The following is an 18,564-nucleotide window of genomic DNA, read 5'->3' on the forward strand; positions in this document are numbered from 1 at the left end:
ATACTGTTTTTGAAAGGTTTGTGATGCCAAACTGGTAAACAAATGTCTGTCCTTATTACCAAAACGTCTAATATATCCTGTCAGAAGTGGTGAAATCCCAGGGAAGAGGTAGTTTAAAGAATATGAACCCAAGAAGCATGCTCTAAACCATAAAAGCTCTTATCTGTCAATATCATACACGGTAAATGTGTTTAAAAAAGAGCATAATGGTGTGCTATTGTTATTGCTGAGACATCACTCTTCTTTAGGTTTGCACTAGGGACTTGTTAAGGTGCAGAATGTTTTGCCCACTAAATGCCTATATGAGACAAGATCGTTGACTCAGCTGTAAACAGAGGGCACTCTTCCTAGAAAAATCTCTGAAATTGGCTTTATAAATGTAAACAGCAGAAAGGCTTCTCAATTCTTATTTTCCCTGATCATTGTTTAAGGATTTGAGAGCAAATATAAATAAAAATGTGATTTTTTGAAAAATCTTGAAAGGCTTACCTTAACATTTCATTGTTCTACTTTTATTAAAGACTAAAATATATCAGGCAGTGGGCATAAATAACCATAAAAAAAACCCTGCCCTTCCCAGTGAACTCAAAGAGAGTTTAGAATTTAGACCATATGGTTGAGGGGAAAAAGAGGCTAAGACGTTTGATAATCTGCCTTTGGGAAGATAAGAAAAGAGGGACAGTGCCATCAAATGTTGTGTGTCAGCCTGTTGATTACTCCCTTCCCCAGGCCCTCACACCTCATGGCCACCTTGGGTACTGATGGCCTGGGCCACAGAAACCGCCAAATACGCTCTTGACATTTCACTGCCATTGAACTATAAGAAATGGCATAGCTAAAGAGAATCAGTGACTCATCATAAGTGACACTGGTTAATTTTGTCTTTAGATAAAGGTCAGGGGAAAAAAAGTTGACTATAATGCATTTCAACAACCAGGATCTGCATTATATTCTTAAGACTAAGAAAAACAAGTTAAAGTGCCGTAGAACTGCTCAAGAACAATGCTGTCATTTGTTCATGAATTCTAAATCTTCCATGTTTAATGTGGAAATCTTGCTGTTCCAGGCCAGATTAAAATGAAACCTTTAAAACATTTCTAAAAAGCCACTTTGAAAAACATACCCTTAAAGAACTTATCTCAAAGAAGAAAAAATCTTCTGGAAAACAGAACTGCAGATACAATACATTTTAATACTCTAATTTTACAACATCTCTTAGAAATCATTGAAATCCTTACATAAAACACCATATCATTACAGCTGATACTGTTGATTAGATTAGTGTCCTTTGAAAAATTGTGAATAATCTTCAAAGGAGGTATATGAAATTCAAAAATATTTGAAAGGAATCATAAAGGTGCCTGATCAAAAATGAAACCTTTCTTTTTATCCAGTTGCCCAGAACTTTGCAGTGCTGAGTAAACTTGGTACAGAAACAAACAAAAACAAGTTGATTTCCTTAATTCCTTTTATTCTCAGTGAGAGTAGGTAGAGGTTTTGTTTTTTTTTTTAATGCATAGATACTGAGTTACCCCTTCTTTGTGATTTAACTTATTGAAAGTATATTAGTTTTTATTGCAGGAAGGTCTAGCTCTTTCAAGATGTTAGGTTTTCCAGAAAGGCAACCAGAAACAGATGGAAACAAAGCAAGCTAGGGCAGGATCTATAAATTCCTTTAAAAACTCCTGCCCTGCCCCCTACACCTTCATTGCCTCTGCCAGCCCCATTGCTCTCTGATCTGGGCTTTGAGAAGAAATGGGGAGGGGGGTAACCATGATAGTAGACCAAGGAAACCCCCTGATCTCCCATTTCTAGTGCAGAGGTGGGCAGAGGGGTCAAAGAGCAAACCTATGCAGCTTCCCCCTGCCCAACACCACTGAGGCCACTTGAACTTGCAGTCAAGGGTTCTGGTAACCATAGGGGAGGGGATGGAATTTATATTGAAGCTGAGACCGAATCTTTAAACTAGACTGGTTTTAATAATTAAAAGTGACAGAAAAGTTATGGATTCTGTCTAAGAGTTCATGCTAAAATCAAATTGAGAATCACCAACATGTTACATTTTCATTCCTTAATCAAAATGGAAATTTGACGTAAAATCTGAAGCTCTTCTGGAAAATGGTGTGTCTATTAATGGAACAGAACTATCACCTATTAGAGCTGGAAAGAACTTCATCACCAATCCCAGCACTTAATTCTGTAAATGAGGAGTTTGAGAAAGGTTGAACAAGTGACCCAAGTTTACAAGATGAAGTCAGAGCTGGTTCTAGAAGTCAGATGATCTAATTTACAGTTCAGGGCTGTTTGTCCTTTAGGTGCCTCTGTAATAGGGCTTGGAAAGGGTTGGCATGGCGAATCTGAAAAGAGAAAAGTGAGAAAGCAGTAAAGATAAAATTGATTTCACAACTTGACCTGAATTGTCAACCTCTCCTATAAGGGTTCTAACCTTATAGCTCAGCTATAAAATGATGAAAGGTGAATTTAAACTAGGTAGACTTTTACTTTGCAACATTTCTCTGTAATGCTTCTTAATAAAAGAGCCTTAATTCTTGATAATATATTTTAGTGTGAATGAATATATTAATCATGAGTACAGTTCAGAATATCTAAATCTATATTTATAAGCCAAGAAGAATATTTGAGCCATATAGTATTCTCTATGCTTTTAATAATTACAACAAACTATAATCTGGTTACGGTTATGTGCCAGGTCCTACTAAGTTCTTTAAATGAATACTTGTGAACGACTTACGAGGCAGGTAACATTGATACCCCAATTTACAGATGAGAGAATGGAGACGTAAAAAGGTTAAATACTTTGCTCATGGTCACAAAAGTACATGAGCAGGACTCAAACCCAATCTGTCCTATTCTAGATGCCTCAGGCTTGCCCAGTACACTGCCACTTTGGGTGAAGTATTCCTTGAATTTTTTAAGTCATCTGCATATTAAAAGGGGATACTTTAAAAGAAATTTCAGCAGTAAAGTGATAACCTTTTAAAATTTAGCTTTTTCTGTATTTAATTGTATCACGTCCTATGCGCATTTCGTGTTTCTTTTCTTGATCATTCTCTATATTAAGGGAAAATGTGCTTAATATAATATCTTTCTGAAATGGTGGGAGACCATGAGGAAATCAATGCAAATTCTTAAGAACTTGGGTTCAATGTAAGAAAGAACTACATGTAATGAAAATATTAAGGAATGTTGTAGAAATTAACAAAAGGAGGGATTATATGCATGAGAAGGCTTAGGAGCTGTCTTTCCAGGTGGTAAGGAGGTGGTTCGCCATCTTTACAGCCCTGTTTGGACCAGTTTCTGTCTCTCACATGGCTTGTTCTTACTAAATTATTGTAGGCTATTTATTACTAGGAACACAAGCAGTATTTTGACTTGGAGCCATAATGCAAACCCAAATTTGGCACAGTATATTCAAACATCACTTTAACTCGGAAATTAGGACTTTAATTAAAGAATCAGCATATGGGACAAAGTGAAAGAGTGGCATGGACATATATACACTACCAAATGTAAAATAGATAGCTAGTGGGAAGCAGCTGCATAGCACAGGGAGATCAGCTCGGTGCTTTGTGACCAGCTAGAAGGGTGGGATAGGGAGGGTGGGAGGGAGACGCAAGAGGGAGGAGATATGGGGATATATGTATACGTATAGCTGATTCACTTTGTTATACGGCAGAAACTAACACACCATTGTAAAACAATTATACTCCAATAAAAACGTTAAAAAAAAAAAAAAAGACACAGGCTGGCAAAAAAATAAAATAAGCAGCATAAAGCCAGCAAGATAATAAATCTGATTTTTTTTTTTGATGGGTTATATTCCTGCGACCTCAATGGTCATGCCATCTGTCAGCGCTGTTAATGCCTTAGCATGCGCCCCTCGCACCCTGTTCCCCCCTCCTAACCCTTCACCTTGAGCTGTTTTCTTCTCCCCCCTGTCTCGCTCTGGTCTCATATTGTTAGAGATCAAAAATCTTAAGATCACTGACATGTATACTTACAAGCTGTGAGCAATGATCTCTGAAACTGAACTAGGAAAATACATATACTACTTGCTCAGGTTAAAATGAAAGCAAAGGTTGAATCACAGCTGAAAGTAGTTTTATTTTTATTTATTATAACATCTTTAAAAAATACAGTATTCAATGTAATCTAGAAATTTTTGGTTAACCTCATTTTAAGCCCAAGTGAAGATTTCTTAAAAACAAAGGTAGAGGTGTTAACTTTACAATTAAAATTGAATTTGAACTCATTTTACAATAAAGATTTTGAATTTCCATTTTACTATGTGCCCTTCTTGTATGTTGCATCAACTAATGCTGATGTTCTACTAACAGCTGTATACCTATGCATTATTTTTTTTTTCCATTTTCCAATTTCTAACTCTTTCCCTATGACAGCAATGCCCTTTCCATTAAGGCAAAAAAGAAATAAGACTTCAAAATGTGAGTAAATGCACTTGTGCTGATTTGGGAAGAATGTGAATAGTAATCAGGTGGAAGGAAATAATGGCTTCATTTTCCTGTGATAACATGTATTAAAATTTGAGGAAGTTAATAAAAAGGGAATGGAGCTAAAAAGTCAGAACTAAAGAGAAAAGCCTAGTAAGTTTATCTCTAAGCCTAAGGCTGTCATTTCTTGAACTATTGCAACTTGATACAAGGGAGGTCTCTGAACAGTGGGTGCTGTTTCATTTACAATCCATGCTTCAGTACCCTGGCGTGACAGGATGACCGGAGGACAGAAGCTGCCATATGCATTTCTGTTGAAAATGAAACCCCTCCAAATGTCAATCTTAACTCTTACTCTGAAAAATGTATACTTGTTCCCAAAGTTATCTTGAAACACAGTCAATAAATTTTAAACTGACCTCCAAAACTCTAAACAACCTATCTTTTGAGTGCATAAGTAACGTACCTTACGTGTGTATGTTTTTTTTAAAAAAAAATGTTGGATCTATTCAGCTGGTATCTTGAGATTGATATCTTTTGCAGTATAAGGGCCTTCTGAATTTTTTTTTGCAGTAATAAGTATGGGCAATAAAGTCTGAAACACATCTTGTGCAGTGCAACTTGGATTTATAAGATGGCCTAGAGAGACCAAAGGTAATCAGCACTAGAACAGAAGAATTACTTGATACTCCAATTGAAAAGAAATCATTAAGATACTGTATACTTTGAAACTGCCAAAGAATGTGCACTTTGTAGAAAACAGACATCGAAGTAAATACTAACACTAAAGCGACTTAAAACACATTAATTGAAGGCTATTTCCTCACTAACACTGTTTTCTTGAGTTGAGATATTGCAGCTTCATCCAACACTTTTTCTGACTCCCGTGAAGTGTAAACTCATGATCCATTTTCTTTCCCCTCAGGTCACTCATCATTTCTTTCAGTTGCTCAACAGGAAATGTGCCTCATGGTTGCATTGTGGGGAAGTTAATGCGTATAACTTGATTATCATTTACTTTGAACTCTAAGACTTAGCGTTGAAATTTGCCTATGGCAATTTCACAGTGCGTTTTAAAGGTTCAGTCTTATTGAAGAAAGCATTTTGTGTCTCTTCACATCCCCTTAAGGATACTAGATTGATAACTCTGGCCCACCAAGCTGCCATCATGACTGTCCCCCTTAAAAGCTTTATACCTGAATAACTCCAATTTTTCATTATGGAAAGTAACTCTACCAGAGCACTTAAGATGTTTCTGGAAAAAAAAAAAAATTAAACCCATATTTTAACATCTTAGATTTTTTTTTTTTTTTCCTGGCCACACACACAAACTACATAGCTGATATTCCTCCATGATGGTTGCTTTCATATATTTAATACACTATTGTATTTAAGATGCTACAGAATTCTTTTTGTCAACATCATGGTACTTAGCCTTTTTGTCTACTCCTAACATCCTCAGGCATGTTATCAACTGCTGCTGTGCTAGGTTTAAAATCTATCCTAGGACACTTGGACAAGTCAGAACTGTTCGTTTGCGAGTAATGGGAAAAAATAAGGTGTGAAACATTAGAAACACTATTTTTCCACAGAATTTTGTAGGAACACTGTTAATAGTGTTTCAGCTTCTTGGGCTGTCTTATGGATCAAGGCTCTTATTAGTATCCATCATTAACTACTAGCTTCTCATTTCCCTGTTTGTTGCTCTGATCACAATACAGCTCCAGCATCTCGAGGTATCACTATTATATTCACAGGCAAAAATCAGTAGAGGGCAAGGGCAGTGACTAAGGGGTAGGTTAGAGGAAGAATCTGGTAGTGCCCATCACACATACCCTGATGTCTCATTGAACAGAACTGGCTCCCACGGTTACTCTAAATTGTGAGGTAGGCTGGAAAAATACCTCCTTACTTGCCCTGGAGTAATAGGCAGACGAGAGAGATGCCTGTTGGGCTTGGCTAATGAGCTTGCCAATTAGGAGTATCTACCGCTGCAGCCCACATATCGCTGCCTGTGCTTTGATCTTGGGCTGTGTATTTTGTGTTTCGTGTTTTGTTCCTGCGGCACACCGGGCTCTTGTGTGCTGGAGGGAATACATCCCTGCACTAAGGCCGTGGGCGGCTTTAGACACACGCGCAGGCAGTGTGAGGCCTTAGAGATCTACCTGCAAGTTACCGAAAATTCATTGTATGAGGATGTCTCCAAAGCAGAATCCGGCCGTAAACTTGGGAATCTGGGCAAATCTGGGCTCATCAGGTGAAGCTTTGCAATTTCCTAAACTGCTGAACACCGTGACTGCCACGATGAGGCAGGGATAGCAGTCCCTGGGTGCTATCTGTTGTGAGACAGCTTCCTCCGAGTTAAGTTTGTTCTGCTTTGAAACCGTCAGTTGATAACCTTTTCTGTAGTTGTCTCAGTGGAAACCTTTTTCTACTTTTCCAAAACTTGAGGGAGATCAGAGGGATAATCTTGTTCTTTGGCATTACCTGCCTATTGAAATAACATTTCATGATTCAGTCAAGATGGTCGGATGGTGTTTCTTCTTTGCAAACTGAACTTTTTAAAACATCTTTGTATACTGAATCCTATTGTTTGCTGACTTCAAAACACTCTTCTTAAGAACTTCTGTTAGTTGCTCAGAGCTTTATAGCCAATGTTCTGCTACTTAAAAATCCATATGGTGGCTTCATCTAATGCTCTGATCTAAGTCTCATCTTCCGCAGCAATTCCCGCCATCTCCACTAGAAGCCAGTCGTACACTAGACGACTCCTGTGTTGTCCCCTAGCGTGACTCTCTGCATAGCTGCCCCCCCTCCGAAACCTTAGCTTTGTGAGCCCCTGTGTCTCTGGCAAAACCTCTTTCTTTCCTGTGTCTCGAGTCCTCCTGAACACTAAAATTCTTCTTTTCTTTGTCTTCACTGTCCGCCAAATTAAGTTTCATCCTTGGTTCATTGGCGTCTTCTATTTATTCCTCTTGACTCTCACCCCACCTTGTTAGAAAATGCAAACACTGGAATAGGAAAATGAATTTGTACGTATTGATCACTTACTTCGTAGAGCCCACTGCTGGGAACTTGGCATAGATCATTTCTTTTGATCTTTAGAATTGGAAATAGTCCTTAAATCTTTTGAACCTCCTTCTCTAGTTAAATATTCTTAAGAGAGTTCAGGTACTTCCTGGCTTTAACTTTCCCCTTTTACATAACCTGCTCCCACAGCTTTCATCACCACGATCAGGTTTCATGATATCAAAGGTTAACTTCACAGCTGATGGTGAAACAGTAATCACTTTCTTTCTCTCAAATCCTACTGTGATCATCCTTGTCTGGACGTTGAAATGCCATTTTCTTTGCTTCTGCCCTTCCAGCTTTGTTTTGCTCCAGTCCCACCTATTATTTCATCTTGCTAAAAAACTGATTTGAATGTGTCACTTACTTGAAATCCTTCCATGTCCACTCTCCTGTTATATTCATTTGCACCTCTGTATGTGGCAGTTAAGTCTTTCTGCAAGTACACCCAGACCTCTCTTCCCAGCCACATATTCTTCACTGTTACAGAGCTTCCATGTATCTGGTTATCTAAACTATTCTTTCCCCTGCATCCTTGTAACAATGTTTCTTTATTCTTGTCTGTCTTCAGTCTAAAAGGAAGTCTTCAATATCCACTTGATGAAATTGTCTTTTAGAGCACAGATTATATGCAATTTATTTCCTTTTCATCCTCATGCAATACACACTATCACTCTGCCTTGTCCTCTATGGTAGTTTTTGCCACTTATACGGTACTTTTCAAATACTTGCTTGGAAAAGACTTGAAAGTATTCTTTGTAAGTATATCGTATTTTTAAGCCAGTTAAAGATGTGAAAATTGCCATGTACATTTTCAAATTGCATGTAGCTTAATAAATACTTTGAATAAAAGTGAAATGTAAAAATTCTTAATGAAAAAATCTTCACGTAATTAAATTAATCAAGTGTAAGAGCTCAAATGTAATATTAGTAATTTCACAGGAGTTACGTAGTCAACAAAAACATGAACAAGATGAGATTAAAATCATAAATACAAAGTGCCACATTTGTCATACAGTAACATTGACCCAGAAAGGTAGAAAAGTCACACAATCTTGTCTCTCCATCATTAGAAAGTTTCTCTCAAATCCTCTACACTTTTCGTTAGTTATGCAGTTGAGATGTTACCGAACAATCTACCTGTGATGTGGAACAATTCAAATACCTCAGTTACTCTGATATTGCAAAAGAGTGTGGGCGGGATGGGGGCCAGGAGTAAAATATATACAGTAATGGAAAATCATACCTTAATGTTTCATATACATGATTTGTTATTTAACGCAGTGGTTTTCAGTGTGCTTGATCAGTATCAGCGTCACCTGAGAAAGGATTAGAACTGCCTCTTAACCTTATGAATCAAACTGTGAGGACGGGACCCAGAATCCTGTTTTAAGAATCCTTTCAGGTGTTTTCTGATGCACATTGAAGTTTTAAAAATCACTGATGTATGTACCCACTTATAAAATCCGTCTGTTTGTTTATAAATTCACCTCAACATTGTAAAGCATGATGTATAATCTGGAGCTATTTAAGAAAATTCAGTTTCCTTCCCAGAGAAAATTTATCACTAAAGTATTGTCCTGGTAATAGCTGAAATGAATGATAATAATGAAATCAGAAAACTTAAGTATCCTATTAGTAAAGATCTGTTTACTGGGCACCTCTCTCTGTCAGGTTCTATCTACTGGAAGCCCTATCCCCACCCCTGCCACCCCCAACCTCATAGACAGTGAGCTTCCTGTGGCCAAGGAGTGCATCTGTTCTGCTGACTGCCAGGCACCTACATGCACTTAACATCTGCAGAACACATTGATTCTAGAAATCAAATATAAACAAGACAAATGCGGGGTTTTTTTTTACCCCATGGAGATGATATTCTAATTAGGGACATGGGACGTAAACAAATTAAATAAAAAATTCTACAGCGCAAGTGGTAACTGGGCACCCTGAAAGAGAAGAGTCAAACAGGCTTTAGATGGGTGCTCAGAGAAGGTCTCTCCAGGGACTTGACATTTACTGAGACCTGGAACTTGAGAAACAGCCTGAAGATCTAGGGGGACAGCTTCCCTGGCAGACAGTAAAGAAAGGGGCAAAGGCCCTGAATGGCGAGAAGAGCTGGTGTCACTGGAGGAACCTTCCGTGTGTGTCTGCTTAATTAGTGAGAGGGCAACTGGCAGGAAATGAAGTTGGACAGTCAGTCAAGGGTTGGAGTTGCAGAGCCTTCTGAGCTGGGGCAAAGAGCTCACTGGAAAAAAAAAATGTAGTCTGTTTCAACATCAAGTGATTCTACAAGGTGATAGAAGGTGATGCACTCTTCAAATTCTGGTTATTATTAAAGAGTAGGTAAGAATGAAGGGGGAAAATCTAACAAGTACTGAATTGTCTACACCGAAGAAGGCAATTTAGGGTCAGGTTTCACATTATAATTCTTAGGTGTCTAGTTACTGGTCAGTGTGTCTGACTGAAAGCTCGGTTCTACCCAGCCCCCTGGCTTTTCTTAGAACATCAGAAGAATTTCAGCATTTCATGCCTGAAAGTTCCAAATGCTGGCTTTTACCATCTGCTTTTTGAGATTGAGTATTGGGCACTGCAGAGAAGTAGGCTTGAAAAGTAACTAGAAGACTGTGAGACCAAGCATACTGTTCGCTAAAGATGCTATTCCTTTCCCTCCCATAAACCTTGGAAACACCATGTACCCATTATTAGAAGCTGGGTGCCGAGGAGTTAGACAGGCAGAGCCTAAACATAGAACATCTTGGCCAGTGATTCCTTTAACTGAGTTAATACGTACGATTCTAGGTGACAAAATACTGTCTTGAACTTGAAAGGGAGAAAAAGGAATGATTTTCCACCTGACTTACATAGTGACTTCATAATATTACAGTTCCAATATAAAGGTCCCAGGTGCTTTTCTTTTAAGTATTGAGCAAAACTATTCTCTTGAAACACTCTCACAAGTAAAACCGGCATGGTTTACTTATCCATAAATGTTTGGTTCCTTCAGGCTTCTGCTTAAAAATCTTCTTGTAAGAGTGTGGTTTCATCCCGGACAACTTCTCAGTTGTCCGCAACATGATGTCTGCATTCACTGTGTTAAAATATCCCATGTTTTTCTGCTGGTATATATATTAAATGATAAAAGTAAAAATTAATATTTGCACACTAGCTCTATATTGCTAGCCCCTTTTTAAAAATTTTGTATTTCTGTATTTAAAAAGTGTGATTCTTTTTAGAGCATAACACATTATCATTTAATTATGCTCTTGTCTGCTTTATAAAGTAACTTTCTCTTTTCAGTAATATCAGGATTCTTTTGTTATTTATTATGGGAAAGTAATGCTTGAGTGCGTTAATTTTATAGTTTGCAAAGTATCAGAGTTATAATGTAACCCAGGGAGGATTACTGTTCTGAAGTTAACTTTTGAATGTCAGATAGATTTGAAAGTGAAAACAACTCAAGTTTTGTGATTTCTGGGTCATCTTTTTGAGCTCACTTTTTTCATTGAGATGAAATAATCAAAATGTATACATGTTTTTATAACGCTGCCGTTCAGCATTTTCGTATCTGAATCTTTAGACTTTCAGGGGAAGAGTAGTGACATACTTGGTATTAAGGAAAGGCAAACTAAGTCTCGTGGCAATTACGTGACTTGGTGATAATGTTTTTTTTTTTTTTTTTTTTGCTTACATTCTTTTTATGTATGTATGTATGTATGTATGTATGTATGTATGGCTGTGTTGGGTCTTCGTTTCTGCGCGAGGGCTTTCTCTAGTTGTGGCAAGCGGGGACCGCTCTTCATCGCGGTGCGCGGGCCTCTCACTACCGCGGCCCCTCCCGTTGCTTAGCACAGGCTCCAGACGCGCAGGCTCAGTAGTTGTGGCTCACGGGCCCAGTTGCTCCGCGGCATGTGGGATCTTCCCAGACCAGGGCTCGAACCCGCGTCCCCCGCATTAGCAGGTGGATTCTCAACCACTGCGCCACCAGGGAAGCCCGGTGATAATGTTTTTGATGTGCCTCATTAAAGAATCGAAATACTTAGCTTTGTCGGTGAAGTATAGCATGAATCAATCCATGTGAGTTAAATGGTGTTTGATTAAAATAACCCCAATAAAAATGAGCATTGATAACTTTTAAAGAATCTATAATGTTTGAATGATTAAAAGAATAGTAATACAGCTTGGTTTCACTAGACATTTAATTCTTTTAGTAATTGTCACAAGTACATTAAAATTCAGCAAGCTGATTCATTATAATGATATACTATACCTAAAGTATCAAATAAGTAATCTGATTTGATCAAATAGCCATATGTTTGGAAAAGAAAAAAAGTCAGCAACATAAAAAGCAAGAGGTCAATCCTGTATTGTCTGTTGATGAGTATTTTTTTCCTGTAGAGCTCCTTTTAAATATATTTTTAGACTGTGAAAAGTCCTGTAAATTGGAAAGAAATTAGCATTGTTAAATATCAGGCTTAATAGCTTGTTAGAGTACATTGAATGTGTGCTGACAAGGTAGTTAACATAGGACCATTCTACACATACTCTGGTGATACGAGTGAAAGGGGCCTGGCATGCGTTGAAATACCATATAAAAGGTCTTAAGATATAAAGCTATACTAAAATATATTCCAAGTGACTAATGATAAGCTCTGTACATAGTTGATTTGCTTTACTCATCTGTTTTCTATTCAGTAATTCCATTTTCAGTTAGTGGTAAATATTTAACAACAGAAAAAAATTAACATTTCAACTTTTAAACACTATGAAAATGGGTTAGCTCCAAATTACACGCAATATTCACTCTTTCATTTATTTTAACCCCGTACCAATTTTTTTTTTAAACTACCTGTGCCTTTTTTTTTTTTTTTTCCTTTATTTATTTATTATTTATTTTTGGCTGTGTTGGGTCTTTGTTTCTGTGCGAGGGCTTTCTCTAGTTGCGGCGAGCGGGGGCCACTCTTCATCGCGGTGCGCGGGCCTTTCACTATCGCGGCCCCTCCCGTTGTGGAGCACAAGCTCCAGACGCGCAGGCTCAGTAGTTGTGGCTCATGGGCCCAGCTGCTCCGCGGCATGTGGGATCTTCCCAGACCAGGGCTCGAACCCGTGTTCCCTGCATTAGCAGGCAGATTCTCAACCACTGCACCACCAGGGAAGCCCACCAATTTTTTTAAATTTCCTCATCTGCTTGCAGTATGTACTCACTTAACAAAACTAATAAATTAGATCGGGGAAACCAGTGGGAAAACTGTAAGTACAATGAAAGTTGGCTTATCCAATGATTAATATTTGAGCCAAGTAGGATTATTACCTCAGGATAGCAATAGCTAAAATTATCCTTTAAAGAAAGACAGCTTTCATCTGGAACATTTTATTAGCATGACTGTTTCTGCCTGTTCATAAACCACTACTACTGTGAAATCATGTTTAAATTATATGCTTAGCTTTATATACTGATAACTAACTATATTTCATCTTTAGAGGAGATGCTTCTGTGAGCACAGCACAACTGAAGCCACCATTCTGGTTGCGTACCGAGCCATCCACGGGCTGCCAACCTGGTAAAGTGATGGAGCAGCCCACAGACAGCACAGCTGAGGTGCACAGTTGAGGTGACATCCTGCATGTAAAATGCGTAGGCCTGGGGATCAGTGATAAGAGTAGGTGTGGGTCTCTATCACTTCCAGTGACTCACTTGGGGTAATTGTTCTTCCTAGCGGTCCAGCATCGGGCTCTGCAGGTTTTCTGTTTTTTATAGAGAACCAGGACACACAGCAAGAGCCCGTAGAGTTGAAGTAATGCTGCCGCTCAGGCTCTTCGGATCTTACACCAAGAGACCAGCGGGCAACAAGGAGTCCCCTTCCTGGCAGCGGCAGTAGTCACTGATTTATCAGGAGGAGACAGGGGTGCTTTCATAAGACATGGTCATGGAGAAATGTTTCACCTTCCTCCCTTCACACAAATGTGATTCGTCCCAACATCTCTTCATTCGTCTTGCCTAATTTTGAGAGTAGCTGGACAAATGTAGTCCCCATGGCCTGAGAACAGCATGGTTACCGGGTGTTAGAACTCTCATGAGCAGAGGTCTGGAACAGAGCATCAATTTACTCACCTGAACCACCGTACATAAAGGCTGAGTGTGAGGGGCTCTAGAAAGTACGGTAAAGAAGGGAGTGATGTCCGCTGTGGCCTTGAGATGAGCTCTAGGGAGGGAGCTGTAGTCGATTGTGCAGTTGCCCCTTGGTATCTGCAGGGCATTGCTTTACCTTTTGCCATGAGTCAGGCACATTTCCAGTTCTCTAAATCCGTGGTGATTTTGCTTGATCAAACACTAGGTATTTCCTGTTGTGTTTCACAGTGTTGGATTTTTTTTATCTGAAGGGTCTTGACCCCTGTACCTCAAGTTCTGCAATATAATAAGACCAACAGGAGAAAACTCACAAATTGGCCATTCAGCCAGGTCAACCCTCCCCTCTTCACACTATACACACTGCTGTCGCCGCACCTCCACGCTGTGGTCCGCTTCCTGAGTGTTTCCTGAATGGAGAATGTTCCATAACTAAGGTCTTCTTCCTATTCTTTCTCCCAAATTGCTATCTGTCAATCTCCAACTCATTCAGGAAAAATGATCTCCTGAATTATATAGTAACTCCCTTGGGTTCAGCCCAAACCGTTTCTGTGACCAAACCTTTACCAACAGGGGTCACCAATCTTTCACCTTCTCCTAAAAGCACTTCTTGCTCTGAGATACGCTCACATATACATCTACTAAACCTACCCCAAAGTCTGTTCCTGTTTCCTCGTGTGACGTGCTTCAGCCCACCAGCTTGACAAAGGAGTTCTTCCGTGTGTCCTAGTCTGGATTTTCTGGGGGAAAGGTAGATTCAAAAGTAGACTACAACTCAGTCACATTTTTGTTGTTCACTTAGATGATTAGCATTAACCAGAGTGTGGGGGCTGCTAACGTTGTTGGGCCTCGATACATGAAGGAAATCATCTGTATTTTACCTCTTGCTTCAATCTAGCAGAAACTAAAAACATTTGCTGTCCAAAAGAAAACCCTACTTTTCTTCTTATCCTTTTCTCTGATTATATTCCTCTTTCTAATAGTAATGTTATACATCCCGTTTATTGAGAGCCTGCTGAGCCGTGGGAACTATTAGGTGATTTGTATGTATTAGCAATTCGCTTCTCACAATGTTTATTTAAATAAGAATTGCTATTTTTACTTAAGTGTATAAACAGGAGCTCAGAGATTCAATTTGCCAAAGGTACCAGGGCTGGTAAGTGAGTACGTCCCACTTGGGTCTGAGGCAAAAGTCCGTGTTCTGCCTATTCTACAGTGTGCCCCTTAATTAAAAATTATTAAATTGTATCAGATATATAGGAAAACATACTTTAAGTTGTAGAAAGTCCCACAACCACTTTATGTTGACTCCTATGAAATTCCTGAAATGGTATTTATAAACAAATAGTTAGTTATGCAGTTTTTATTTGTTTTTTCTTTTTGTGCAGCATAGGTCAAAATGGCATGTATTTTAAAACTTTATTTACAAATCAAGATGTTTTCTTCCAGTTGAAACACCTGTCCTATTTTCAGAAAACTGAAAATGCGGCATTCTGGCCTTTGTCAGTAAGGACATTGACTCAACTCATGTCTACTTTCACTTAAAGTGTTAGGAAAATCATCTGTGAAGCAGCAAAAAAGTATTGAGCATGACATTCATTAGAATGCAGTTGACATTCTTGCTGAAAATAAAACTTTCTAAAACGTATCTCAGCAATTTTCTGATAAGAATACATAGAGGCTTGAAGCATTTTTATTGTTAGCATAATTCCTCTTACTTTAAACTCTTGGTGACTATGTAGGAAGCCCTAGTGATCTAGACAGCCACATTAAATTAGCATCTTCACAAGATTAACAGGTCCTTCAGGCTTAGAACTCGAAGGGGGGTGGCCACTTATTGAGGAGAAAGAAAGCTTCGTCATTGTAACTACTCCCAGCATCATTTAGACAGTTTGTTTTCTACAACCAGAGTTAAAATAAATGATTTCTCCTGCATTATCCAATAAATAGACTTTTAAAGGGTGTAATTATGGTACCTTTGCACATCGTGGGATAGATTGAAATGAAAACGACAAAACAGCACCTGGTCCATCTAAGATGCTTTATATCACTTCATTTGCATGCTATAAATACTGTCTCATGAGAAGTGGTTTTAGTGCTGGCTGCCTTCCTCAGTTTTTACGTCTTTAATAGTCTTTAATAGTAACCAACCCCATATATACACATTAACCTGTCTTAAGAATCAGATTAAAATATCTTTTCTCATTTTAGCTAGTGTAACACCGATCAAACTTCAGGCATTTAGAGCATTGACTTAATGTTGAAATCAAGCTAGAGTGCTCTCCAAGGCAGTAATTGCAACCTCTCCCTGAAGTGTATGGTGTTATATTGATCCTGGATCCATCACTTCCAGCCACTGAGCCACTTGACTCTTGACAATGACCGTGAGGTGTAAGCAGGTAGGAAACACTACAGTACTTAAGGTTTCCCTCTGGTTTCACAGTTCATGTTTTCTAATTTGATATGTGAATGGCTTCTGAAATCTGGAGTAGAGCAAAGAAACAGCGCTTGGGAATTTCATGATGTGGAGAGTTTCCCATGATTTTTTTTTTTTGTAATTTGTGATCATCACCTCAGCTATAAAGCTAAATATTTGGAATTCCTTAACCTATACTTATACCTGTCACTTGACTAATAGTAGGCTTTTACTGCTCTATTTTGTTCCCATTTGGAGAGGAACAGCTGAGGAAAAATTATAGTGAGGAAATACTGGGAATATCTTAAATATAATTACGTAGATCAGCTCTCTTCACCCTTCTCTCCAGTTTCTGCCCTTTCCATCTCAAACTAGACACTGGATCATCCTATGCCCAGCGAATGGCTGGAGACCTCTGCAAAACTGAATCATATCTTACGTATAAAGTCTAGGCCACGCCCTCTGTGATGTGATATTCTGAGGCACAGCTAGTCCTCCGGTACCATTTTTCTTCTCTTGCTCATAATAGACAATCACCTGTCTGTTTGGATCAGTGTGAATTTTATTTCAATTAACGTGATATCTTGTGACATTTGTTTATTCAACAAGTTTGTGTGTGTTTGTGTGTTTCTGCCTCCATTGAAAGATGTCTAGGTACACAAAGAATGACATAGACCTCCCACCCTCAAGGTACTTAAAATCTAAAGGGGCAGTGGGGACATTGTACACAATAAGAGTGTGACATGATTGCCACTGGGGAAAAAGACAACTATATAAAATATTATTAGGGCATAAAAGAAAATAATAATAAAAAATAATAAAATAAAATTAAAAAAATAATAAAATAAAAAATAATAATAATAATAAAAAAGATAGATCAGCTTATCTGGGGATTTTGGCCAAAAACTCAGAGGACCCTTACTTTATGGGCTGGAACCTCACCTCCTTAATTTTCTCAGAGCTGCACCTGGTGGTGCTAAATTTCCAAGTTGACAAGCACCATGAAAAGGCAGTTATCAAAAGTACACCCTTGAGAATCAGAGCAATCTCGAGTAAACTTCTTTACAGAAGAAATTTCAATGAGAATGATGCCATTCAGTGGGAATACACAGTAGTAACTTACACAATTTCTAGGTTACTGCTTATCCCTCTACCATAGCGAACAGGCAATCCAACATTCTCCTTAGGCTGTTATTAAGCGTCTTAACTATTATATTTCGGTACTGACTTTAAGATTCAAATAAAATTCTTGGCCAGTTGCTTTCAGGAAAAAAGGGCTAAATATAAATTATGCCAAAACTGAAATTGTTATTTTTGGCACTGTATATCATCCAGATGGAGAACGGTAAGCAACTCGATTCAGTAGGTTAACTAATTTCATTGTCTCGGGGTAGGTTTGCAGATGATTTATCCTGGCAAACCCACTGAGAAGCAGTCTGCTCAAGATTTTATGTTCCACGAGAGTCATCTTAAAAATCCTCTAATGCTAAAAGCAGATGACTGACAACTCCACTTCAGACTCTTCTAGGAAATGACACATTTTGTCTTTCTTTTTTTTTTTTTTCCCCCCAAAACTGTGGTTCTGAGTTGAAGCCCTGAGTAGGTCCAACGCTGTTTTGATAAACACCATCTTATTCTTGCTTGGGGACATCTTGTCCCTCCCGCCTTTAAAATTTTAAGTGGTTTTGGAATTAAGTGGACTTGAGTTCAAGGACAGGCTTTGATTCTAATTATTAAAAAGAACTTGTACTACCTTTTTAGCCTCAATGAGACTCAAGTTTTTTTCATCTGTAAAAGAGGCAACATTATCTCATAGGGCTCTTGGGGAATTTAAATGATAATACAATGATATTGTCTTGACCATAATAGGTTCTTGGTTATTTTATAACCTTTCCTTTTCCTTCATTTGCAAAATTCGGTGGTGCTTTTATTAGATAAAGAGAGCTATATAACCTGTCACATTTTGTTCTTCATACTGTCAAAGTATAGTTCCATTACTCATACATTCCGTGGATTACAATTAATGTAGCAGTTACCTACCCTATCACATTTCATTATTTAGCTTTTAGTTTATTCCTCATATTTAATTGTACTATTTTCCATCTCTTACGGGAAATACTAAAGAATTTGGTTATAAAGAGTAATCATAGCTTCCTTGGGACTCCACATTCATTACCAATATTTAGGAGAGCTATCACAAATACCTTTTAGCCCCCAAAATCTATGGTCCTCGTTTGAAGCCTGCTAGCTTATTTTGAATGTGATTGTCATATTTCAAGTACTATGATGTGTATTCTCACTGACTGAAAGGTCAAGTTGAATGCATGGTTCCCTAGGATCCCCAGATCATTTAATACTTGGTCATTTAAAGGAATTCGCTGTAGGGTTATGAGAGAAGACATATACAAATAAGAAAGTGAGCAATGGAAGTGTTGGAAGTAATAGAAGGGATGCACGTAATTATGTATTAAATGAATGGGACC

The 18,564-nt window shown here is 38.3% G+C and overlaps 1 long non-coding RNA gene across 1 annotated transcript in view; it reads left to right on the forward strand.

Annotated features, from left to right (window-relative positions):
- Positions 1-18,564, forward strand: part of LOC130706139 (uncharacterized) — a 648,331-nt gene that overhangs the window by 238,267 nt on the left and 391,500 nt on the right. The gene's annotated exons all lie outside the window — the stretch shown is intronic.

The sequence above is a fragment of the Balaenoptera acutorostrata genome, chromosome 21, assembly GCF_949987535.1.
Source record: "Balaenoptera acutorostrata chromosome 21, mBalAcu1.1, whole genome shotgun sequence".
Classification (NCBI taxonomy): Eukaryota; Metazoa; Chordata; class Mammalia; order Artiodactyla; family Balaenopteridae; genus Balaenoptera; species Balaenoptera acutorostrata.